The 23,227-nt window shown below is 47.1% G+C and overlaps 16 non-coding genes across 16 annotated transcripts; 5 read left to right on the top strand and 11 right to left on the bottom strand.

Moving 5' to 3' along the window:
- Positions 1–871: 871 nt before the first annotated feature.
- Positions 872–943, bottom strand: TRNAT-UGU (transfer RNA threonine (anticodon UGU)). Its single transcript has one exon. It is a non-coding gene; the product is annotated as a tRNA-Thr (tRNA).
- Positions 944–2,059: 1,116 nt separating this feature from the next.
- TRNAS-GCU (transfer RNA serine (anticodon GCU)) lies at positions 2,060–2,141 on the bottom strand. Its single transcript has one exon. It is a non-coding gene; the product is annotated as a tRNA-Ser (tRNA).
- Positions 2,142–2,433: 292 nt separating this feature from the next.
- TRNAI-UAU (transfer RNA isoleucine (anticodon UAU)) lies at positions 2,434–2,528 on the top strand. The gene is made up of 2 exons: positions 2,434–2,471; positions 2,493–2,528. It is a non-coding gene; the product is annotated as a tRNA-Ile (tRNA).
- Positions 2,529–3,697: 1,169 nt separating this feature from the next.
- On the bottom strand, positions 3,698–3,769 carry TRNAT-UGU (transfer RNA threonine (anticodon UGU)). Its single transcript has one exon. It is a non-coding gene; the product is annotated as a tRNA-Thr (tRNA).
- A 1,116-nt stretch (positions 3,770–4,885) lies between these two features.
- On the bottom strand, positions 4,886–4,967 carry TRNAS-GCU (transfer RNA serine (anticodon GCU)). The gene has a single exon. It is a non-coding gene; the product is annotated as a tRNA-Ser (tRNA).
- A 1,548-nt stretch (positions 4,968–6,515) lies between these two features.
- TRNAT-UGU (transfer RNA threonine (anticodon UGU)) lies at positions 6,516–6,587 on the bottom strand. The gene has a single exon. It is a non-coding gene; the product is annotated as a tRNA-Thr (tRNA).
- A 1,116-nt stretch (positions 6,588–7,703) lies between these two features.
- Positions 7,704–7,785, bottom strand: TRNAS-GCU (transfer RNA serine (anticodon GCU)). The gene has a single exon. It is a non-coding gene; the product is annotated as a tRNA-Ser (tRNA).
- A 292-nt stretch (positions 7,786–8,077) lies between these two features.
- On the top strand, positions 8,078–8,172 carry TRNAV-UAC (transfer RNA valine (anticodon UAC)). The gene is made up of 2 exons: positions 8,078–8,115; positions 8,137–8,172. It is a non-coding gene; the product is annotated as a tRNA-Val (tRNA).
- A 1,142-nt stretch (positions 8,173–9,314) lies between these two features.
- On the bottom strand, positions 9,315–9,386 carry TRNAT-UGU (transfer RNA threonine (anticodon UGU)). The gene has a single exon. It is a non-coding gene; the product is annotated as a tRNA-Thr (tRNA).
- Positions 9,387–10,502: 1,116 nt separating this feature from the next.
- On the bottom strand, positions 10,503–10,584 carry TRNAS-GCU (transfer RNA serine (anticodon GCU)). Its single transcript has one exon. It is a non-coding gene; the product is annotated as a tRNA-Ser (tRNA).
- A 292-nt stretch (positions 10,585–10,876) lies between these two features.
- TRNAV-UAC (transfer RNA valine (anticodon UAC)) lies at positions 10,877–10,971 on the top strand. The gene is made up of 2 exons: positions 10,877–10,914; positions 10,936–10,971. It is a non-coding gene; the product is annotated as a tRNA-Val (tRNA).
- A 1,155-nt stretch (positions 10,972–12,126) lies between these two features.
- On the bottom strand, positions 12,127–12,198 carry TRNAT-UGU (transfer RNA threonine (anticodon UGU)). The gene has a single exon. It is a non-coding gene; the product is annotated as a tRNA-Thr (tRNA).
- Positions 12,199–13,314: 1,116 nt separating this feature from the next.
- On the bottom strand, positions 13,315–13,396 carry TRNAS-GCU (transfer RNA serine (anticodon GCU)). The gene has a single exon. It is a non-coding gene; the product is annotated as a tRNA-Ser (tRNA).
- Positions 13,397–13,688: 292 nt separating this feature from the next.
- Positions 13,689–13,783, top strand: TRNAV-UAC (transfer RNA valine (anticodon UAC)). Its single transcript has 2 exons — positions 13,689–13,726; positions 13,748–13,783. It is a non-coding gene; the product is annotated as a tRNA-Val (tRNA).
- Positions 13,784–16,126: 2,343 nt separating this feature from the next.
- On the bottom strand, positions 16,127–16,208 carry TRNAS-GCU (transfer RNA serine (anticodon GCU)). The gene has a single exon. It is a non-coding gene; the product is annotated as a tRNA-Ser (tRNA).
- A 292-nt stretch (positions 16,209–16,500) lies between these two features.
- Positions 16,501–16,595, top strand: TRNAV-UAC (transfer RNA valine (anticodon UAC)). The gene is made up of 2 exons: positions 16,501–16,538; positions 16,560–16,595. It is a non-coding gene; the product is annotated as a tRNA-Val (tRNA).
- Positions 16,596–23,227: the final 6,632 nt, after the last annotated feature.

Below are 23,227 nucleotides of genomic sequence, written 5' to 3'. Positions count from 1 at the left end.
AGGAGCTGCAAACAGTGCTGTATCAGCTACTTACAGTAAAATTTAACTGAAAGACATATCAAAAGAAGAGCGTCATCATATTAATGTTTCTAGTCAACATAAGAGTTGCACCATAGCAGCTTATGGTGCTTTCTGCTCAGATTGTGCCTCCAATCCCACATTGATTTTTTTTATTCTTTGCAGTTTAAAAAAACAATTCATGCTCAAAGTTAACTTTTTAAAACCATTCAACCTAATATATTTATTTCTCTAACTTGTGAATGTGGTCCATGTTCTCTTTTCCTCATCCCCATCACGATACTCCTTTTCCCGAAATCAGGTTCACTTCTTTATCCAGCCCACCCATCCAAGGTCACCAAATCTATGAAGCGATTCTGCTTTTTCTCACATTCTCTCTATGTACAAGATACCTTGTATCATTTGAATGGACAGCAGGAGAGTCGGATATTTATGGTTAGTGGGGGTGGGGTTTTGAAGATTAACCTCATTTGCCTAAGAGCCGGGGCATCTGGGAGGAAAAGTATTTTAAGGGGGATGAAGTTCACATCTCCTTGGTGAAATTTCTAGATCCTTATTTCATCCTTTCTGTGGATGCAGACTCAGTCTGAACAGAGGTCATAGTCCTCGCTCTGACTTTCAAAGGAACTTCAAATATGCATGGCTTATTTAGCTTTGCCCGGCGGGGTGAGAATGGCGTTTGTCAGGCGATCGGAAGGGGTGAGGCCATAGTTTATGGTTCAATGGTTTTCATGAAGTCTTCTTGATACGATGAAAGCAGGAAAGGGAAGCTTGTCAATAAGCAAACTTAAGACAAGGTGTGACTCCTAGAAAGAATGACTTGGAAACAACATACAGAAACTCACATATAAAAAGGCCCTGATGAGGCTTGAACTCATGACCCCTGGTTTACAAGACCAGTGCTCTGCCACTGAGCTACAAGGCCAGCCTGCCTGCAGTATGTAAATCGCTTCATGTATTCTTACTGCGGTATGAAGATATCTATGATTTTGAGACTCTGTATGGAAATGCAGTTGCATTTGAATGTCTACATGCGTGCACAAATTGAAGAGCATGCTTAAGACACTTTTCTTGGAAGTAGGAAAAACTCCATTTTGATTTGAGAACATAAGAGTATTCACATTTATGACCATACTGATAGCTCTAGTTAGTATGTCCACAATCAGTGACAGATAGAGAACTCACTTATTAGAAGTGATCTGTCTCTGTGGGGCAGACATATGTCAACAGTCATACACTTGAGATGGCTGAAACTTTAGGAGTAAGAGCTGCTTTCTTATCAGTCTATCTATCCAAACTGGTTAGAAGTAACCCTGGGCGTCCGAATCGGCTACGCCCACGGAGTAGGCGTAGTGTTGCCTTCTACGCATTTTGCGTAGACAGCGTAGCCGGCAACACTACGCCCACTCCGTGGGCGTAGCCGATTCGGCCGCCACCCGCCTCCCTCCCGCCCTCCCCTACATACATTATTTAAGCAACTAACCTTAATAAAACAATTTTTAAAGCACTTACCATGTCCGGGGCTCTTCCGGGGCTCCCTCTTGGAATAGCGTCCCTTCCTGGATACCAATGCGCATGCGCGGCCTCCCGCGCATGGGCATTGGTATCCAGGACGACGCTATTCCAAGAGGGAGCCCCGGACGAGCCCCGGACACGGTAAGTGCTTTAAAATTGTTTTATTAAGGGTAGTTGCTTAAATAATGTATGTAGGGGAGAGCGGGAGGGAGGTGCGTAGTGGGGCTACGCGGAGTGCGGGAGTGGGCGTAGCTTCTCGCCCACTCCGCGTAGCTCCGCGGAGCCCCACTACGCCCACTACGACCAGGGTTAGTTAGAAGGCCAGGAGTGAGGGAAAGGCAATCCTCTGGACACTTCATGAAAGATCTAATTTCAATTAAGCACAAAACACTTCCCTTAATTTGACATAATTGCCAAAATGGAATAGTCAGTTGGGCCCTTCTAGTGGATTATGGCTGTGTCTTGAAAGAGAGTGTAATTGTACTACGAGACATGCCCACCTTCAAAAGAGTGTCTGATGGCGTTCCGACGAAGGTGGGATTCGAACCCACGCGTGCAGAGCACAATGGATTAGCAGTCCATCGCCTTAACCACTCGGCCACCTCGTCTGCCTTAGGTGACTATGTTTCATTTTTTAGGAAATTCTTACGATGTGCTAATTACAAATAATCATAAGTTTCTCCTAGACTGTGTCAGAACTGGCAAATATATGTGGTGTTCAATAGACAGAGCACATGATATAGCAGAATTATCAAATCTGTTCCATTAGGACTGTAGTTTTTAATAGTCATGATAACATGCTAGCATGTGAGTCGATCTTGCACAGTGAATAAGGGAGCAGTGCCAGTATCTACTTGGTCAGCTCTAGATGGCTCAACTGGGGAGGTATGAGAACAGTGAGCTCCAGTGGCGCAATCGGTTAGCGCGCGGTACTTATACAGCAGTACTTGCATTGAGGCATGCCGAGGTTGTGAGTTCGAGCCTCACCAGGAGCAGCTTACTGGTTTTTCATAAACCATTTCACTAAAAGTAAAGATTAAACTCAGGGGAAAGACGGCCCTTGCTAGAGAGTTTTTACTTCTTTTCAGGATCTGCGTGTCCGACTCTTCCAGGTGCAAATATCACAATCCTATTCGATGCTCCTTATAAACATTCCATGATGTGCCGTCTTGCATAGCATGCAAACACCACATCAGTGCATTTAAAAATACATTTGTAGAATAATAAATATGATGAAAACATTGTTGTCACGGGATAACCATATACTGAGGAGCTGCAAACAGTGCTGTATCAGCTACTTACAGTAAAATTTAACTGAAAGACATATCAAAAGAAGAGCGTCATCATATTAATGTTTCTAGTCAACATAAGAGTTGCACCATAGCAGCTTATGGTGCTTTCTGCTCAGATTGTGCCTCCAATCCCACATTGATTTTTTTTATTCTTTGCAGTTTAAAAAAACAATTCATGCTCAAAGTTAACTTTTTAAAACCATTCAACCTAATATATTTATTTCTCTAACTTGTGAATGTGGTCCATGTTCTCTTTTCCTCATCCCCATCACGATACTCCTTTTCCCGAAATCAGGTTCACTTCTTTATCCAGCCCACCCATCCAAGGTCACCAAATCTATGAAGCGATTCTGCTTTTTCTCACATTCTCTCTATGTACAAGATACCTTGTATCATTTGAATGGACAGCAGGAGAGTCGGATATTTATGGTTAGTGGGGGTGGGGTTTTGAAGATTAACCTCATTTGCCTAAGAGCCGGGGCATCTGGGAGGAAAAGTATTTTAAGGGGGATGAAGTTCACATCTCCTTGGTGAAATTTCTAGATCCTTATTTCATCCTTTCTGTGGATGCAGACTCAGTCTGAACAGAGGTCATAGTCCTCGCTCTGACTTTCAAAGGAACTTCAAATATGCATTGCTTATTTAGCTTTGCCCGGCAGGGCTTGCCCGGCGGGGTGAGAATGGCGTTTGTCAGGCATTCGTCAGGCGATCGGAAGGGGTGAGGCCATAGTTTATGGTTCAATGGTTTTCATGAAGTCTTCTTGATACGATGAAAGCAGGAAAGGGAAGCTTGTCAATAAGCAAACTTAAGACAAGGTGTGACTCCTAGAAAGAATGACTTGGAAACAACATACAGAAACTCACATATAAAAAGGCCCTGATGAGGCTTGAACTCATGACCCCTGGTTTACAAGACCAGTGCTCTGCCACTGAGCTACAAGGCCAGCCTGCCTGCAGTATGTAAATCGCTTCATGTATTCTTACTGCGGTATGAAGATATCTATGATTTTGAGACTCTGTATGGAAATGCAGTTGCATTTGAATGTCTACATGCGTGCACAAATTGAAGAGCATGCTTAAGACACTTTTCTTGGAAGTAGGAAAAACTCCATTTTGATTTGAGAACATAAGAGTATTCACATTTATGACCATACTGATAGCTCTAGTTAGTATGTCCACAATCAGTGACAGATAGAGAACTCACTTATTAGAAGTGATCTGTCTCTGTGGGGCAGACATATGTCAACAGTCATACACTTGAGATGGCTGAAACTTTAGGAGTAAGAGCTGCTTTCTTATCAGTCTATCTATCCAAACTGGTTAGAAGTAACCCTGGGCGTCCGAATCGGCTACGCCCACGGAGTAGGTGTAGTGTTGCCTTCTACGCATTTTGCGTAGACAGCGTAGCCGGCAACACTACGCCCACTCCGTGTGCGTAGCCGATTCGGCCGCCACCCACCTCCCTCCCGCCCTCCCCTACATACATTATTTAAGCAACTAACCTTAATAAAACAATTTTTAAAGCACTTACCATGTCCGGGGCTCTTCCGGGGCTCCCTCTTGGAATAGCGTCCCTTCCTGGATACCAATGCGCATGCGCGGCCTCCCGCGCATGGGCATTGGTATCTAGGACGACGCTATTCCAAGAGGGAGCCCCGGACGAGCCCCGGACACGGTAAGTGCTTTAAAATTGTTTTATTAAGGGTAGTTGCTTAAATAATGTATGTAGGGGAGAGCGGGAGGGAGGTGCGTAGTGGGGCTACGCGGAGTGCGGGAGTGGGCGTAGCTTCTCGCCCACTCCGCGTAGCTCCGCGGAGCCCCACTACGCCCACTACGACCAGGGTTAGTTAGAAGGCCAGGAGTGAGGGAAAGGCAATCCTCTGGACACTTCATGAAAGATCTAATTTCAATTAAGCACAAAACACTTCCCTTAATTTGACATAATTGCCAAAATGGAATAGTCAGTTGGGCCCTTCTAGTGGATTATGGCTGTGTCTTGAAAGAGAGTGTAATTGTACTACGAGACATGCCCACCTTCAAAAGAGTGTCTGATGGCGTTCCGACGAAGGTGGGATTTGAACCCACGCGTGCAGAGCACAATGGATTAGCAGTCCATCGCCTTAACCACTCAGCCACCTCGTCTGCCTTAGGTGACTATGTTTCATTTTTTAGGAAATTCTTACGATGTGCTAATTACAAATAATCATAAGTTTCTCCTAGACTGTGTCAGAACTGGCAAATATATGTGGTGTTCAATAGACAGAGCACATGATATAGCAGAATTATCAAATCTGTTCCATTAGGACTGTAGTTTTTAATAGTCATGATAACATGCTAGCATGTGAGTCGATCTTACACAGTGAATAAGGGAGCAGTGCCAGTATCTACTTGGTCAGCTCTAGATGGCTCAACTGGGGAGGTATGAGAACAGTGAGCTCCAGTGGCGCAATGCGCGGTACTTATACAGCAGTACTTGCATTGAGGCATGCCGAGGTTGTGAGTTCGAGCCTCACCTGGAGCAGCTTACTGGTTTTTCATAAACCATTTCACTAAAAGTAAAGATTAAACTCAGGGGAAAGACGGCCCTTGCTAGAGAGTTTTTACTTCTTTTCAGGATCTGCGTGTCCGACTCTTCCAGGTGCAAATATCACAATCCTATTCGATGCTCCTTATAAACATTCCATGATGTGCCGTCTTGCATAGCATGCAAACACCACATCAGTGCATTTAAAAATACATTTGTAGAATAATAAATATGATGAAAACATTGTTGTCACGGGATAACCATATACTGAGGAGCTGCAAACAGTGCTGTATCAGCTACTTACAGTAAAATTTAACTGAAAGACATATCAAAAGAAGAGCGTCATCATATTAATGTTTCTAGTCAACATAAGAGTTGCACCATAGCAGCTTATGGTGCTTTCTGCTCAGATTGTGCCTCCAATCCCACATTGATTTTTTTTATTCTTTGCAGTTTAAAAAAACAATTCATGCTCAAAGTTAACTTTTTAAAACCATTCAACCTAATATATTTATTTCTCTAACTTGTGAATGTGGTCCATGTTCTCTTTTCCTCATCCCCATCACGATACTCCTTTTCCCGAAATCAGGTTCACTTCTTTATCCAGCCCACCCATCCAAGGTCACCAAATCTATGAAGCGATTCTGCTTTTTCTCACATTCTCTCTATGTACAAGATACCTTGTATCATTTGAATGGACAGCAGGAGAGTCGGATATTTATGGTTAGTGGGGGTGGGGTTTTGAAGATTAACCTCATTTGCCTAAGAGCCGGGGCATCTGGGAGGAAAAGTATTTTAAGGGGGATGAAGTTCACATCTCCTTGGTGAAATTTCTAGATCCTTATTTCATCCTTTCTGTGGATGCAGACTCAGTCTGAACAGAGGTCATAGTCCTCGCTCTGACTTTCAAAGGAACTTCAAATATGCATGGCTTATTTAGCTTTGCCCTGCAGGGCTTGCCCGTCGGGGTGAGAATGGCGTTTGTCAGGCGTTCGTCAGGCGATCGGAAGGGGTGAGGCCATAGTTTATGGTTCAATGGTTTTCATGAAGTCTTCTTGATACGATGAAAGCAGGAAAGGGAAGCTTGTCAATAAGCAAACTTAAGACAAGGTGTGACTCCTAGAAAGAATGACTTGGAAACAACATACAGAAACTCACATATAAAAAGGCCCTGATGAGGCTTGAACTCATGACCCCTGGTTTACAAGACCAGTGCTCTGCCACTGAGCTACAAGGCCAGCCTGCCTGCAGTATGTAAATCGCTTCATGTATTCTTACTGCGGTATGAAGATATCTATGATTTTGAGACTCTGTATGGAAATGCAGTTGCATTTGAATGTCTACATGCGTGCACAAATTGAAGAGCATGCTTAAGACACTTTTCTTGGAAGTAGGAAAAACTCCATTTTGATTTGAGAACATAAGAGTATTCACATTTATGACCATACTGATAGCTCTAGTTAGTATGTCCACAATCAGTGACAGATAGAGAACTCACTTATTAGAAGTGATCTGTCTCTGTGGGGCAGACATATGTCAACAGTCATACACTTGAGATGGCTGAAACTTTAGGAGTAAGAGCTGCTTTCTTATCAGTCTATCTATCCAAACTGGTTAGAAGTAACCCTGGGCGTCCGAATCGCCCACGCCCACGGAGTAGGCGTAGTGTTGCCTTCTACGCATTTTGCGTAGACAGCGTAGCCGGCAACACTACGCCCACTCCGTGGGCGTAGCCGATTCGGCCGCCACCCGCCTCCCTCCCGCCCTCCCCTACATACATTATTTAAGCAACTAACCTTAATAAAACAATTTTTAAAGCACTTACCATGTCCGGGGCTCTTCCGGGGCTCCCTCTTGGAATAGCGTCCCTTCCTGGATACCAATGCGCATGCGCAGCCTCCCGCGCATGGGCATTGGTATCCAGGACGACGCTATTCCAAGAGGGAGCCCCGGACGAGCCCCGGACACGGTAAGTGCTTTAAAATTGTTTTATTAAGGGTAGTTGCTTAAATAATGTATGTAGGGGAGAGCGGGAGGGAGGTGCGTAGTGGGGCTACGCGGAGTGCGGTAGTGGGCGTAGCTTCTCGCCCACTCCGCGTAGCTCCGCGGAGCCCCACTACGCCCACTACGACCAGGGTTAGTTAGAAGGCCAGGAGTGAGGGAAAGGCAATCGTCTGGACACTTCATGAAAGATCTAATTTCAATTAAGCACAAAACACTTCCCTTAATTTGACATAATTGCCAAAATGGAATAGTCAGTTGGGCCCTTCTAGTGGATTATGGCTGTGTCTTGAAAGAGAGTGTAATTGTACTACGAGACATGCCCACCTTCAAAAGAGTGTCTGATGGCGTTCCGACGAAGGTGGGATTCGAACCCACGCGTGCAGAGCACAATGGATTAGCAGTCCATCGCCTTAACCACTGGGCCACCTCGTCTGCCTTAGGTGACTATGTGTCATTTTTTAGGAAATTCTTACGATGTGCTAATTACAAATAATCATAAGTTTCTCCTAGACTGTGTCAGAACTGGCAAATATATGTGGTGTTCAATAGACAGAGCACATGATATAGCAGAATTATCAAATCTGTTCCATTAGGACTGTAGTTTTTAATAGTCATGATAACATGCTAGCATGTGAGTCGATCTTGCACAGTGAATAAGGGAGCAGTGCCAGTATCTACTTGGTCAGCTCTAGATGGCTCAACTGGGGAGGTATGAGAACAGTGAGCTCCAGTGGTGCAATCGGTTAGCGCGCGGTACTTACACAGCAGTACTTGCATTGAGGCATGCCGAGGTTGTGAGTTTGAGCCTCACCTGGAGCAGCTTACTGGGTTTTCATAAACCATTTCACTAAAAGTAAAGTAGCTCTAGTAAAGCTAGAGAGTTTTTACTTCTTTTCAGGATCTGCGTGTCCGACTCTTCCAGGTGCAAATATCACAATCCTATTCGATGCTCCTTATAAACATTCCATGATGTGCCGTCTTGCATAGCATGCAAACACCACATCAGTGCATTTAAAAATACATTTGTAGAATAATAAATATGATGAAAACATTGTTGTCACGGGATAACCATATACTGAGGAGCTGCACACAGTGCTGTATCAGCTACTTACAGTAAAATTTAACTGAAAGACATATCAAAAGAAGAGCGTCATCATATTAATGTTTCTAGTCAACATAAGAGTTGCACCATAGCAGCTTATGGTGCTTTCTGCTCAGATTGTGCCTCCAATCCCACATTGATTTTTTTTATTCTTTGCAGTTTAAAAAAACAATTCATGCTCAAAGTTAACTTTTTAAAACCATTCAACCTAATATATTTATTTCTCTAACTTGTGAATGTGGTCCATGTTCTCTTTTCCTCATCCCCATCACGATACTCCTTTTCCCGAAATCAGGTTCACTTCTTTATCCAGCCCACCCATCCAAGGTCACCAAATCTATGAAGCGATTCTGCTTTTTCTCACATTCTCTCTATGTACAAGATACCTTGTATCATTTGAATGGACAGCAGGAGAGTCGGATATTTATGGTTAGTGGGGGTGGGGTTTTGAAGATTAACCTCATTTGCCTAAGAGCCGGGGCATCTGGGAGGAAAAGTATTTTAAGGGGGATGAAGTTCACATCTCCTTGGTGAAATTTCTAGATCCTTATTTCATCCTTTCTGTGGATGCAGACTCAGTCTGAACAGAGGTCATAGTCCTCGCTCTGACTTTCAAAGGAACTTCAAATATGCATGGCTTATTTAGCTTTGCCCGGCAGGGCTTGCCCGGCGGGGTGAGAATGGCGTTTGTCAGGCGTTCGTCAGGCGATCCCATAGTTTATGGTTCAATGGTTTTCATGAAGTCTTCTTGATACGATGAAAGCAGGAAAGGGAAGCTTGTCAATAAGCAAACTTAAGACAAGGTGTGACTCCTAGAAAGAATGACTTGGAAACAACATACAGAAACTCACATATAAAAAGGCCCTGATGAGGTTTGAACTCATGACCCCTGGTTTACAAGACCAGTGCTCTGCCACTGAGCTACAAGGCCAGCCTGCCTGCAGTATGTAAATCGCTTCATGTATTCTTACTGCGGTATGAAGATATCTATGATTTTTAGACTCTGTATGGAAATGCAGTTGCATTTGAATGTCTACATGCGTGCACAAATTGAAGAGCATGCTTAAGACACTTTTCTTGGAAGTAGGAAAAACTCCATTTTGATTTGAGAACATAAGAGTATTCACATTTATGACCATACTGATAGCTCTAGTTAGTATGTCCACAATCAGTGACAGATAGAGAACTCACTTATTAGAAGTGATCTGTCTCTGTGGGGCAGACATATGTCAACAGTCATACACTTGAGATGGCTGAAACTTTAGGAGTAAGAGCTGCTTTCTTATCAGTCTATCTATCCAAACTGGTTAGAAGTAACCCTGGGCGTCCGAATCGGCTACGCCCACGGAGTAGGCGTAGTGTTGCCTTCTACGCATTTTGCGTAGACAGCGTAGCCGGCAACACTACGCCCACTCCGTGGGCGTAGCCGATTCGGCCGCCACCCGCCTCCCTCCCGCCCTCCCCTACATACATTATTTAAGCAACTAACCTTAATAAAACAATTTTTAAAGCACTTACCATGTCCGGGGCTCTTCCGGGGCTCCCTCTTGGAATAGCGTCCCTTCCTGGATACCAATGCGCATGCGTGGCCTCCCGCGCATGGGCATTGGTATCCAGGATGACGCTATTCCAAGAGGGAGCCCCGGACGAGCCCCGGACACGGTAAGTGCTTTAAAATTGTTTTATTAAGGGTAGTTGCTTAAATAATGTATGTAGGGGAGAGCGGGAGGGAGGTGCGTAGTGGGGCTACGCGGAGTGCGGGAGTGGGCGTAGCTTCTCGCCCACTCCGCGTAGCTCCGCGGAGTCCCACTACGCCCACTACGACCAGGGTTAGTTAGAAGGCCAGGAGTGAGGGAAAGGCAATCCTCTGGACACTTCATGAAAGATCTAATTTCAATTAAGCACAAAACACTTCCCTTAATTTGACATAATTGCCAAAATGGAATAGTCAGTTGGGCCCTTCTAGTGGATTATGGCTGTGTCTTGAAAGAGAGTGTAATTGTACTACGAGACATGCCCACCTTCAAAAGAGTGTCTGATGGCATTCCGACGAAGGTGGGATTCGAACCCAAGCGTGCAGAGCACAATGGATTAGCAGTCCATCGCCTTAACCACTCGGCCACCTCGTCTGCCTTAGGTGACTATGTTTCATTTTTTAGGAAATTCTTACGATGTGCTAATTACAAATAATCATAAGTTTCTCCTAGACTGTGTCAGAACTGGCAAATATATGTGGTGTTCAATAGACAGAGCACATGATATAGCAGAATTATCAAATCTGTTCCATTAGGACTGTAGTTTTTAATAGTCATGATAACATGCTAGCATGTGAGTCGATCTTGCACAGTGAATAAGGGAGCAGTGCCAGTATCTACTTGGTCAGCTCTAGATGGCTCAACTGGGGAGGTATGAGAACAGTGAGCTCCAGTGGCGCAATCGGTTAGCATGCGGTACTTACACAGAAGTACTTGCATTGAGGCATGCCGAGGTTGTGAGTTTGAGCCTCACCTGGAGCAGCTTACTGGGTTTTCATAAACCATTTCACTAAAAGTAAAGTAGCTCTAGTAAAGCTAGAGAGTTTTTACTTCTTTTCAGGATCTGCGTGTCCGACTCTTCCAGGTGCAAATATCACAATCCTATTCGATGCTCCTTATAAACATTCCATGATGTGCCGTCTTGCATAGCATGCAAACACCACATCAGTGCATTTAAAAATACATTTGTAGAATAATAAATATGATGAAAACATTGTTGTCACGGGATAACCATATACTGAGGAGCTGCAAACAGTGCTGTATCAGCTACTTACAGTAAAATTTAACTGAAAGACATATCAAAAGAAGAGCGTCATCATATTAATGTTTCTAGTCAACATAAGAGTTGCACCATAGCAGCTTATGGTGCTTTCTGCTCAGATTGTGCCTCCAATCCCACATTGATTTTTTTTATTCTTTGCAGTTTAAAAAAACAATTCATGCTCAAAGTTAACTTTTTAAAACCATTCAACCTAATATATTTATTTCTCTAACTTGTGAATGTGGTCCATGTTCTCTTTTCCTCATCCCCATCACGATACTCCTTTTCCCGAAATCAGGTTCACTTCTTTATCCAGCCCACCCATCCAAGGTCACCAAATCTATGAAGCGATTCTGCTTTTTCTCACATTCTCTCTATGTACAAGATACCTTGTATCATTTGAATGGACAGCAGGAGAGTCGGATATTTATGGTTAGTGGGGGTGGGGTTTTGAAGATTAACCTCATTTGCCTAAGAGCCGGGGCATCTGGGAGGAAAAGTATTTTAAGGGGGATGAAGTTCACATCTCCTTGGTGAAATTTCTAGATCCTTATTTCATCCTTTCTGTGGATGCAGACTCAGTCTGAACAGAGGTCATAGTCCTCGCTCTGACTTTCAAAGGAACTTCAAATATGCATGGCTTATTTAGCTTTGCCCTGCAGGGCTTGCCCGTCGGGGTGAGAATGGCGTTTGTCAGGCGTTCGTCAGGCGATCGGAAGGGGTGAGGCCATAGTTTATGGTTCAATGGTTTTCATGAAGTCTTCTTGATACGATGAAAGCAGGAAAGGGAAGCTTGTCAATAAGCAAACTTAAGACAAGGTGTGACTCCTAGAAAGAATGACTTGGAAACAACATACAGAAACTCACATATAAAAAGGCCCTGATGAGGCTTGAACTCATGACCCCTGGTTTACAAGACCAGTGCTCTGCCACTGAGCTACAAGGCCAGCCTGCCTGCAGTATGTAAATCGCTTCATGTATTCTTACTGCGGTATGAAGATATCTATGATTTTGAGACTCTGTATGGAAATGCAGTTGCATTTGAATGTCTACATGCGTGCACAAATTGAAGAGCATGCTTAAGACACTTTTCTTGGAAGTAGGAAAAACTCCATTTTGATTTGAGAACATAAGAGTATTCACATTTATGACCATACTGATAGCTCTAGTTAGTATGTCCACAATCAGTGACAGATAGAGAACTCACTTATTAGAAGTGATCTGTCTCTGTGGGGCAGACATATGTCAACAGTCATACACTTGAGATGGCTGAAACTTTAGGAGTAAGAGCTGCTTTCTTATCAGTCTATCTATCCAAACTGGTTAGAAGTAACCCTGGGCGTCCGAATCGCCCACGCCCACGGAGTAGGCGTAGTGTTGCCTTCTACGCATTTTGCGTAGACAGCGTAGCCGGCAACACTACGCCCACTCCGTGGGCGTAGCCGATTCGGCCGCCACCCGCCTCCCTCCCGCCCTCCCCTACATACATTATTTAAGCAACTAACCTTAATAAAACAATTTTTAAAGCACTTACCATGTCCGGGGCTCTTCCGGGGCTCCCTCTTGGAATAGCGTCCCTTCCTGGATACCAATGCGCATGCGCAGCCTCCCGCGCATGGGCATTGGTATCCAGGACGACGCTATTCCAAGAGGGAGCCCCGGACGAGCCCCGGACACGGTAAGTGCTTTAAAATTGTTTTATTAAGGGTAGTTGCTTAAATAATGTATGTAGGGGAGAGCGGGAGGGAGGTGCGTAGTGGGGCTACGCGGAGTGCGGTAGTGGGCGTAGCTTCTCGCCCACTCCGCGTAGCTCCGCGGAGCCCCACTACGCCCACTACGACCAGGGTTAGTTAGAAGGCCAGGAGTGAGGGAAAGGCAATCGTCTGGACACTTCACGAAAGATCTAATTTCAATTAAGCACAAAACACTTCCCTTAATTTGACATAATTGCCAAAATGGAATAGTCAGTTGGGCCCTTCTAGTGGATTATGGCTGTGTCTTGAAAGAGAGTGTAATTGTACTACGAGACATGCCCACCTTCAAAAGAGTGTCTGATGGCGTTCCGACGAAGGTGGGATTCGAACCCACGCGTGCAGAGCACAATGGATTAGCAGTCCATCGCCTTAACCACTGGGCCACCTCGTCTGCCTTAGGTGACTATGTTTCATTTTTTAGGAAATTCTTACGATGTGCTAATTACAAATAATCATAAGTTTCTCCTAGACTGTGTCAGAACTGGCAAATATATGTGGTGTTCAATAGACAGAGCACATGATATAGCAGAATTATCAAATCTGTTCCATTAGGACTGTAGTTTTTAATAGTCATGATAACATGCTAGCATGTGAGTCGATCTTGCACAGTGAATAAGGGAGCAGTGCCAGTATCTACTTGGTCAGCTCTAGATGGCTCAACTGGGGAGGTATGAGAACAGTGAGCTCCAGTGGCGCAATCGGTTAGCGTGCGGTACTTACACAGAAGTACTTGCATTGAGGCATGCCGAGGTTGTGAGTTTGAGCCTCACCTGGAGCAGCTTACTGGGTTTTCATAAACCATTTCACTAAAAGTAAAGTAGCTCTAGTAAAGCTAGAGAGTTTTTACTTCTTTTCAGGATCTGCGTGTCCGACTCTTCCAGGTGCAAATATCACAATCCTATTCGATGCTCCTTATAAACATTCCATGATGTGCCGTCTTGCATAGCATGCAAACACCACATCAGTGCATTTAAAAATACATTTGTAGAATAATAAATATGATGAAAACATTGTTGTCACGGGATAACCATATACTGAGGAGCTGCAAACAGTGCTGTATCAGCTACTTACAGTAAAATTTAACTGAAAGACATATCAAAAGAAGAGCGTCATCATATTAATGTTTCTAGTCAACATAAGAGTTGCACCATAGCAGCTTATGGTGCTTTCTGCTCAGATTGTGCCTCCAATCCCACATTGATTTTTTTTATTCTTTGCAGTTTAAAAAAACAATTCATGCTCAAAGTTAACTTTTTAAAACCATTCAACCTAATATATTTATTTCTCTAACTTGTGAATGTGGTCCATGTTCTCTTTTCCTCATCACCATCACGATACTCCTTTTCCCGAAATCAGGTTCACTTCTTTATCCAGCCCACCCATCCAAGGTCACCAAATCTATGAAGCGATTCTGCTTTTTCTCACATTCTCTCTATGTACAAGATACCTTGTATCATTTGAATGGACAGCAGGAGAGTCGGATATTTATGGTTAGTGGGGGTGGGGTTTTGAAGATTAACCTCATTTGCCTAAGAGCCGGGGCATCTGGGAGGAAAAGTATTTTAAGGGGGATGAAGTTCACATCTCCTTGGTGAAATTTCTAGATCCTTATTTCATCCTTTCTGTGGATGCAGACTCAGTCTGAACAGAGGTCATAGTCCTCGCTCTGACTTTCAAAGGAACTTCAAATATGCATGGCTTATTTAGCTTTGCCCGGCAGGGCTTGCCCGGCGGGGTGAGAATGGCGTTTGTCAGGCGTTCGTCAGGCGATCGGAAGGGGTGAGGCGATAGTTTATGGTTCAATGGTTTTCATGAAGTCTTCTTGATACGATGAAAGCAGGAAAGGGAAGCTTGTCAATAAGCAAACTTAAGACAAGGTGTGACTCCTAGAAAGAATGACTTGGAAACAACATACAGAAACTCACATATAAAAAGGCCCTGATGAGGCTTGAACTCATGACCCCTGGTTTACAAGACCAGTGCTCTGCCAATGAGCTACAAGATAAGCCTGCCTGCAGTATGTAAATCGCTTCATGTATTCTTACTGCGGTATGAAGATATCTATGATTTTGAGACTCTGTATGGAAATGCAGTTGCATTTGAATGTCTACATGCGTGCACAAATTGAAGAGCATGCTTAAGACACTTTTCTTGGAAGTAGGAAAAACTCCATTTTGATTTGAGAACATAAGAGTATTCACATTTATGACCATACTGATAGCTCTAGTTAGTATGTCCACAATCAGTGACAGATAGAGAACTCACTTATTAGAAGTGATCTGTCTCTGTGGGGCAGACATATGTCAACAGTCATACACTTGAGATGGCTGAAAATTTAGGAGTAAGAGCTGCTTTCTTATCAGTCTATCTATCCAAACTGGTTAGAAGTAACCCTGGGCGTCCGAATCGGCTACGCCCACGGAGTAGGCGTAGTGTTGCCTTCTACGCATTTTGCGTAGACAGCGTAGCCGGCAACACTACGCCCACTCCGTGGGCGTAGCCGATTCGGCCGCCACCCGCCTCCCTCCCGCCCTCCCCTACATACATTATTTAAGCAACTAACCTTAATAAAACAATTTTTAAAGCACTTACCATGTCCGGGGCTCTTCCGGGGCTCCCTCTTGGAATAGCGTCCCTTCCTGGATACCAATGCGCATGCGCGGCCTCCCGCGCATGGGCATTGGTATCCAGGACGACGCTATTCCAAGAGGGAGCCCCGGACGAGCCCCGGACACGGTAAGTGCTTTAAAATTGTTTTATTAAGGGTAGTTGCTTAAATAATGTATGTAGGGGAGAGCGGGAGGGAGGTGCGTAGTGGGGCTACGCGGAGTGCGGGAGTGGGCGTAGCTTCTCGCCCACTCCGCGTAGCTCCGCGGAGTCCCACTACGCCCACTACGACCAGGGTTAGTTAGAAGGCCAGGAGTGAGGGAAAGGCAATCGTCTGGACACTTCATGAAAGATCTAATTTCAATTAAGCACAAAACACTTCCCTTAATTTGACATAATTGCCAAAATGGAATAGTCAGTTGGGCCCTTCTAGTGGATTATGGCTGTGTCTTGAAAGAGAGTGTAATTGTACTACGAGACATGCCCACCTTCAAAAGAGTGTCTGATGGCATTCCGACGAAGGTGGGATTCGAACCCACGCGTGCAGAGCACAATGGATTAGCAGTCCATCGCCTTAACCACTCGGCCACCTCGTCTGCCTTAGGTGACTATGTTTCATTTTTTAGGAAATTCTTACGATGTGCTAATTACAAATAATCATAAGTTTCTCCTAGACTGTGTCAGAACTGGCAAATATATGTGGTGTTCAATAGACAGAGCACATGATATAGCAGAATTATCAAATCTGTTCCATTAGGACTGTAGTTTTTAATAGTCATGATAACATGCTAGCATGTGAGTCGATCTTGCACAGTGAATAAGGGAGCAGTGCCAGTATCTACTTGGTCAGCTCTAGATGGCTCAACTGGGGAGGTATGAGAACAGTGAGCTCCAGTGGCGCAATCGGTTAGCGTGCGGTACTTACACAGAAGTACTTGCATTGAGGCATGCCGAGGTTGTGAGTTTGAGCCTCACCTGGAGCAGCTTACTGGGTTTTCATAAACCATTTCACTAAAAGTAAAGTAGCTCTAGTAAAGCTAGAGAGTTTTTACTTCTTTTCAGGATCTGCGTGTCCGACTCTTCCAGGTGCAAATATCACAATCCTATTCGATGCTCCTTATAAACATTCCATGATGTGCCGTCTTGCATAGCATGCAAACACCACATCAGTGCATTTAAAAATACATTTGTAGAATAATAAATATGATGAAAACATTGTTGTCACGGGATAACCATATACTGAGGAGCTGCAAACAGTGCTGTATCAGCTACTTACAGTAAAATTTAACTGAAAGACATATCAAAAGAAGAGCGTCATCATATTAATGTTTCTAGTCAACATGGGGGCGTGGCTTGGCGCGCAAACGGAATGGCCGCTTGAGTGAGCGGCTCCCGTCTCCTACGCTACTGATCCTGCAGTAATCCTCGCCGTCTGGTGTCCTATCCAGCCCCGCAGCAGCGGAACCGACAACCACTGGCCCCATCCACACTCGGTCCGACTTTGGGACCGCTGGGAGCTACCCTCGCCGAGTTTGCCGCTCCGGTACTTACACCGGCGCATTCCCGGATCCCGCAGAAGTGAAGGCGTCGGCCTCCGGCGCTCACGCGAGGCCGGTGCGGACCACGAGGCGCAGGGCCCCAGGCGAGTGACTGACTGCTGGATCCCGCCGCGCCCTGTTTCCCAGTACTGGGCTGAGCAGCACGGACCCCGACGGCGGCGGCCGATCTCACAGGGCCTCACGCACCTCCCTGCCTGTGGACTAGCGGTGGGAGCTGGCTGACACCACAGTGACACTGCTGTTGACGGAGGGGAGCGGCCACTTTCTACAGGCCGTGCATGGAGGTGCAGGGGAAACCTGCACCGTCGGAGCTGCCCACATCCATTTGGCGTCCAGGCCCACGCAGTGAGTACCGGATCACACCCTGGGCAGTGCCCTGCCGCGGCTGCTAGAATGCGGTGGGCTTGATTAGAGATTGCAGACGTCCCCCCAGTGGACGACCTGCCCTACCTTTGTTGCGGGTCGGCAGGGCCCGGCGGGCGCAGTAGTCTGATCCACCCCTCCGGCCTGCTCGGATTGACCAGCTGACTTTCTGCACCGCGGGTGCACTCTGCGGGGGGCCCTGGGAGTCCATAGGCTGACCTGCGATTCTCCAGCCCGTGTGGGACGGGCGGGTGCTGCGTACTTTGTGGTCCCCCTGCATCCCTGCCATACAACACTGCCTGCCACGGGGGACGACCCTCACTTCTATCCTTGCTCGTGTAGTGACCGGTTCTTGCCCTGTTGGACCCCACGCCGGTGGCTCGCGTGCGGCGCAGGGGCACGATGGTGCGCCAAGAGCACCGTCAAGCGAAGCTCAGCTTTGAGAGCGCCAAGAAGGGCTCAAAGTCGATTGGGGGAGGCCCTGGGACTAGCGGCGCTAGCTCTGCTGCTGCGCCATCCCCCACGAGCGCGGCAGATCTACAAAACCTGGTCCAAGAAATGCGCCAAGGATTTGCCACTGTGGTGGAGAAGGTGGACGGTATTTCATCTAGGTTGGACGCTCTAGTCCATAAAGTTGACCAGCATGAGGAGAGGTTGGCCGCAACAGAACAACGTATATCGGACGCCGATGACCTCACTGCTACCCACACCTCCCAAATTGCTCGCATGGATGGCCTGCTTAGGGTCATAGCGGCCAAGAATGAGGAATTGGAAGCCCGTAGCCGACGCAACAACATCCGCGTCACGGGCATTCCGGAATCCACGGCTACTGGGAGAATGGAATTATACATCGAGTCCCTCCTCCGGGCGTCCATAGGGGAGGATGCCTTCTCTTCTCAGTTTATTGTGGAAAGAGCACACAGATCCCTGGCACCTATGCCGCAGCCTGGCCTCCCGCCCAGGCCTATCATAGCCCGACTTTTGAACTACCGTGATCGGGATGTCGCCTTAAGGGCTGCCAGATCCAAAGGCACCCTGCACTACAATGGAGTTGCTTTCTCTCTATATCCTGATTTTACCCCCATTGTGCAGGAGGGAAGACGGAAGTTTCTGGCAGTCAAGAAAAAATTGAGAGAGGCTCAGATAGACTATGCATTGCTGTATCCGGCCAGGCTGCGGGTGACACACCAGGGTAGGCAACGCTTCTTCACGGATCCGAATAAGGCTGAGGAATTCCTGAAACACCATCTCAGAGCGCAGAGGGAACGGCGGGAAGATCATGAGATACCCGAGGAGGACATGCCCCTGGCGGTTCATGAAGATTGACGGACACTGTCATCCTCATACATATCTGTCTGCTACCTACCTTACTATCACTAACTATTCATTGTTGCGATCTTTGCTGCAGTTATAGGGCCTGAGGGCTGAGTGAGACCGAGGCCCCAGGCGGTTTCAGAAATGTAGGAACTGCCCCCACTGACCCAGCCTCAACCATGGATGGTACCGAATGTGAGGCGTCTGGGAACGGGGGTGGCTGTGTGCCTATGCTGATGTTCCCCCTACGGGAGTACCCCGATGTTCAATTCAAGTTGTGGGAATTTCTGGGAAGTGGGTGGTGGGCGGGTGTGGATTGGAATGGCTACTGGCATGATTGGGATGCAGTGGTGGGTGGGGGGGTGGAGTTTCTTTCGGGGATGGTTGGTTTGTTGAAGGCGACATTCAGGTGGCTGTTACCGGTGCTCTGTGCTTTTGTACCTATGATGTTGCAATTTGGGAATCTGAGATTGCGAAATGTTTTAGTTGGGCCCTGTCTGTATAATGGCTAACTCTGGAACTACTGTACCTTTACACTGCTTGTCCTGGAACGTCCGAGGGCTCAATGATGCTAAAAAATGTAGAAATGTAATTGCATATTTAGATCGCCAACAAATACAGATTGCTATGCTACAGGAAACGCACTTGAAGCCACAGGGGCGTTCTACCTTTGGTTGTAAATGGGCTGCTACTCGATCATTCTCGTCCTACTCCTCATATGCTAGGGGGGTTGTCATCCTGGTTAAACGAAATGTCCCTTTTCAGGTATGTGGAGAATTGGCGGACAAGGAAGGCCGCTATGTAATACTCTGGGGGCGGTTAGGCCGCGACACGGTCACGTTGGTTAACTGCTATGCCCCGAATGTTGACGTGCCCTGTTTCTTTACTGTACTATGGGGTAAGATCATGGACGTTGGTTCCCGCCACATCATATGGGGAGGTGACTTCAACATGGCGCTGACTCCACACTTAGATAGGGCTGATGGTGTGGCAATTTACAAACCCAGATCGCGAGAGGCGTTAGAAGGGGTGCTCTCAGAGGGCAGTCTACTGGATGCCTGGAGACAGCTGCACCCTGGCCGCATGGAGGGCACACACTTCACTTCTCAGACTGGCACCTGGGCGCGCCTTGATTACTTCTTTTTGACTCGTGAAACAATGCCTGGGGTGAACGCGGTGACTCACCTCCCGCGAACCTATTCAGATCACAGCCCGGTGCTGCTGTCGGTTTTACTACCAGGCTGGGATTACCCTCGGATGCGTTGGCGGCTGCAACCGACGGCCTTGCTGGATGAGGTTTTCCGGATTGAACTGGGGGATGAGATCGCTGCTTTCTTCCCTCGGAACAAGGGCTCTGTTGCATCCGTCGAGACTATCTGGGAGGCATTCAAGGTCACAATTAGGGGCCACTGCATGTCTAAGAGCTTTGGGGTGCTGCGTGACATACAGCGTACAATTCGGAAGCTTGAGGTTGAGTTGAGGGCCTTGGAGGCGAGAATGGTGGAGGGTGATCACACTGCTGCACACGCTGAATTCAGGGACAAACTCACACAATATGAAGATGAAGCGAACAGGGAGACTAGGTTCAGGAATAAATATTGGCAGGCGAGGAAATATTGTGAGGGCGATAGACCCGGCAAGGCACTGGCTATATTGACAGGCCCGCCGCGAGTGGACAATACTGTCCTTGAAGTGGTCAATGGCCAAGGGCATGCTGTCAGGGACTCGGACGACTTGTTGGATGCCTTTGTATCCCACTATAGCGCCCTATACACCACAGTCACCACTCCTGACGTCCAATATGACGATTTTCTAAATGACATAGCATTATGCTGGTTAAGCGATGTCGACAGGCAATTCCTTGCTGCCCCCTTTGAGTTGGAGGAAATACGGGATGCCATCATGTCGTTGCGTAATGGGAAGGCACCTGGCTTGGACGGCCTTCCCGCTGAATTCTACAAAACTTATGTGGATGTCATGGCCCCGGTCCTCCGTGAGGTTTTCACGGAGTCGCATGAGGACGGTGTCCTCCCCGGTTCCATGCGCGAGGTCGTCATTACCTCGTTGCTGAAGCCTGGTAAAGCTCCCACGTCCTGTGACTCGTATCGCCCCCTGTCGCTCCTTAACTGCGATGTTAAGATCCTGGCAAAAGTCCTAGCCACTAGGTTGTCTCTTCTTATGACCCGGATAGTGCTACCCGACCAGTCTGGCTTTGTCCCTGGCCGCTCCACCTCGCATAATCTGCGCACCCTTTTTTCCCTACTCCATACAATTCACCCTGACATCCCTGTCGCAGCTATTTTCTTGGACGCTTCTAAGGCATTTGACTCTGTTGAGTGGCCTTATTTATTTGCTGTTCTGACCCGCATGGGCTTCCCCACCATCTTTGTCTCCTGGATCCGTCTATTATATACCCGGCCTACAGCCAGGGTGCAGATCAATGGTCATCTCTCCACGCCGCTCGATATCTCCAGGGGCACGCGGCAAGGGTGCCCATTGTCCCCCCTATTGTTTGCGATTGCTGTCGAGCCCCTGGCCTGCCGGCTCCGCCAGCTCCATGGTGAGGGAGCGGTTCGCTGCCTCCAGCGCCAAATTGATGTCTCCTTATATGCGGACGACATGACTCTGTTCGTTAAAGACCCAGTACACAATCTGAACCCTCTACTCAGAGAATTTGTGGTTTTTGGCCGTTTGTCGGGGGTTCAGATAAACTGGACGAAATCCCAATTTTTTCCACTCACTGCTGCTGTACCTGACTTTCCCCTGGATTACCCACTGGAGCGATGCGGGTCTGCTCTTAAATATTTGGGCATACAGATCTCGAGAGATAAGGATGAGATTCTTCGCTCTAATTATGGGGTGGCTGTAACAAAACTCACTGCTCTGGTTGACCGCTGGATCGCCCTGCCCATCTCCATGGCAGGAAGGGCTTCCCTGATTAAGATGGTGGTGCTCCCGCGCTTTCTCTATCTTTTTCTTAATATCCCCTTTTATCCGGGAGCCTATTTCTTCAAGACACTGCGATCTGAGCTGTGTCGCCTTTTCTGGGGTGGCAAGGGCCCGCGACTTAAATGGTCACTACTGATCCTGCCGTACGATAAAGGGGGGTTTGACCTTCCGGACTTCGAAGCCTATTATCTTTGTGCACAGGCACATTATGCATACCACTGGCTTCGCCCCACCCCCTTTATGCCTCAGCTGGCGGTGGAGGACTGGATTGCCGACCCCCTGCCATTGCAGGGTCTACTGCACTGTCAGCCCTCCGCCATTACGACGCCTCACACGTCGGTCACGTGTACTGTTGATGCGTGGCGACGGCTGGCTAGGAGATTGCATTGTGAACTTTTATACTCTCCCCTGCTGCCACTAACATATCATCCCGAGCTTGCACTCCTGCAGGAGAAAGGCTTCCAGCGCCTCTGTGCGGCCCTGAAGGTCATGAGCTGGGGGGACATGTTTACTGGGGGCCGATTTAAACCCGCTGATGCATTCTTCAAGGATCATGCGCGCACCCCTCTCGAGGTGTTTTATTATCTGCGACTCCGCCAGGGCATGCGGGCAATACTTCCTGACTACCCTGCGGAACCTGCCGTCTCGCCTCCGCTTCATTTCCTGCTGAACTCGAGTGATGGTTCACATTTGGTCTCGGGAATGTACCGCCATATCCGCACGGATAGCCCGCAGCCTGTGACCCCTGCGAGAGCGCGTTGGGCTGCGGAACTAGCAATTGACATCACTGAGGACCAATGGATATACTGCTGTACTCTTACGGCTCGTATATCGGCGAGCAGTAGGCTCAAATTGATTCATTATAAGTATTTACAGCGATTATACTATACCCCTGTCAAAAAATTTAAGTTTCATTTAGCCGACTCAGATCGCTGCGACCGCTGCCGCGCGGAACATGCAGATTTCTTGCACCTTGCCTGGGAATGCCCCCCCTTACAGGACTACTGGCAGCAAGTACATGCTGCTCTGGAATCCATGATTGGGTCGTCCATACCACCTGACCCGCTGCTCATACTGTTGGGGCACACACCACACATCTCCTCACTACACAGAAAGTTTGTGGACATTGCGCTCCTTCTGGCAAAGAGGCGCGTGGCATGCAGATGGGGGCGTGGCAGAGCTCCCAAGTTCAAAGACTGGCTTGCTGATATGACACACAGTCAGGATCAGCACACGACATTTGCTGACCTCCTTCCCGTATCCAGTAGGCCGAGAGACATTTGGCAGCCCCTGGTAACCTATCTTCTAGCCCAGACCGCGTGTGATGCAGTACCACCGGGAGCTCCCACTGGTGCTGATATTGATGGCCTGGTGTAAGATGCCTCAGCCAACTGATTATATGCATTGTCTCTGCTAGTATGCCTGCTGCT

This window comes from Lissotriton helveticus, chromosome 5_1 (genome assembly GCF_964261635.1).
Source record: "Lissotriton helveticus chromosome 5_1, aLisHel1.1, whole genome shotgun sequence".
Classification (NCBI taxonomy): Eukaryota; Metazoa; Chordata; class Amphibia; order Caudata; family Salamandridae; genus Lissotriton; species Lissotriton helveticus.
The sequence above is the reverse complement of the archived record's forward strand: the minus strand, read 5'-3'. Positions and strand labels throughout refer to the sequence as shown.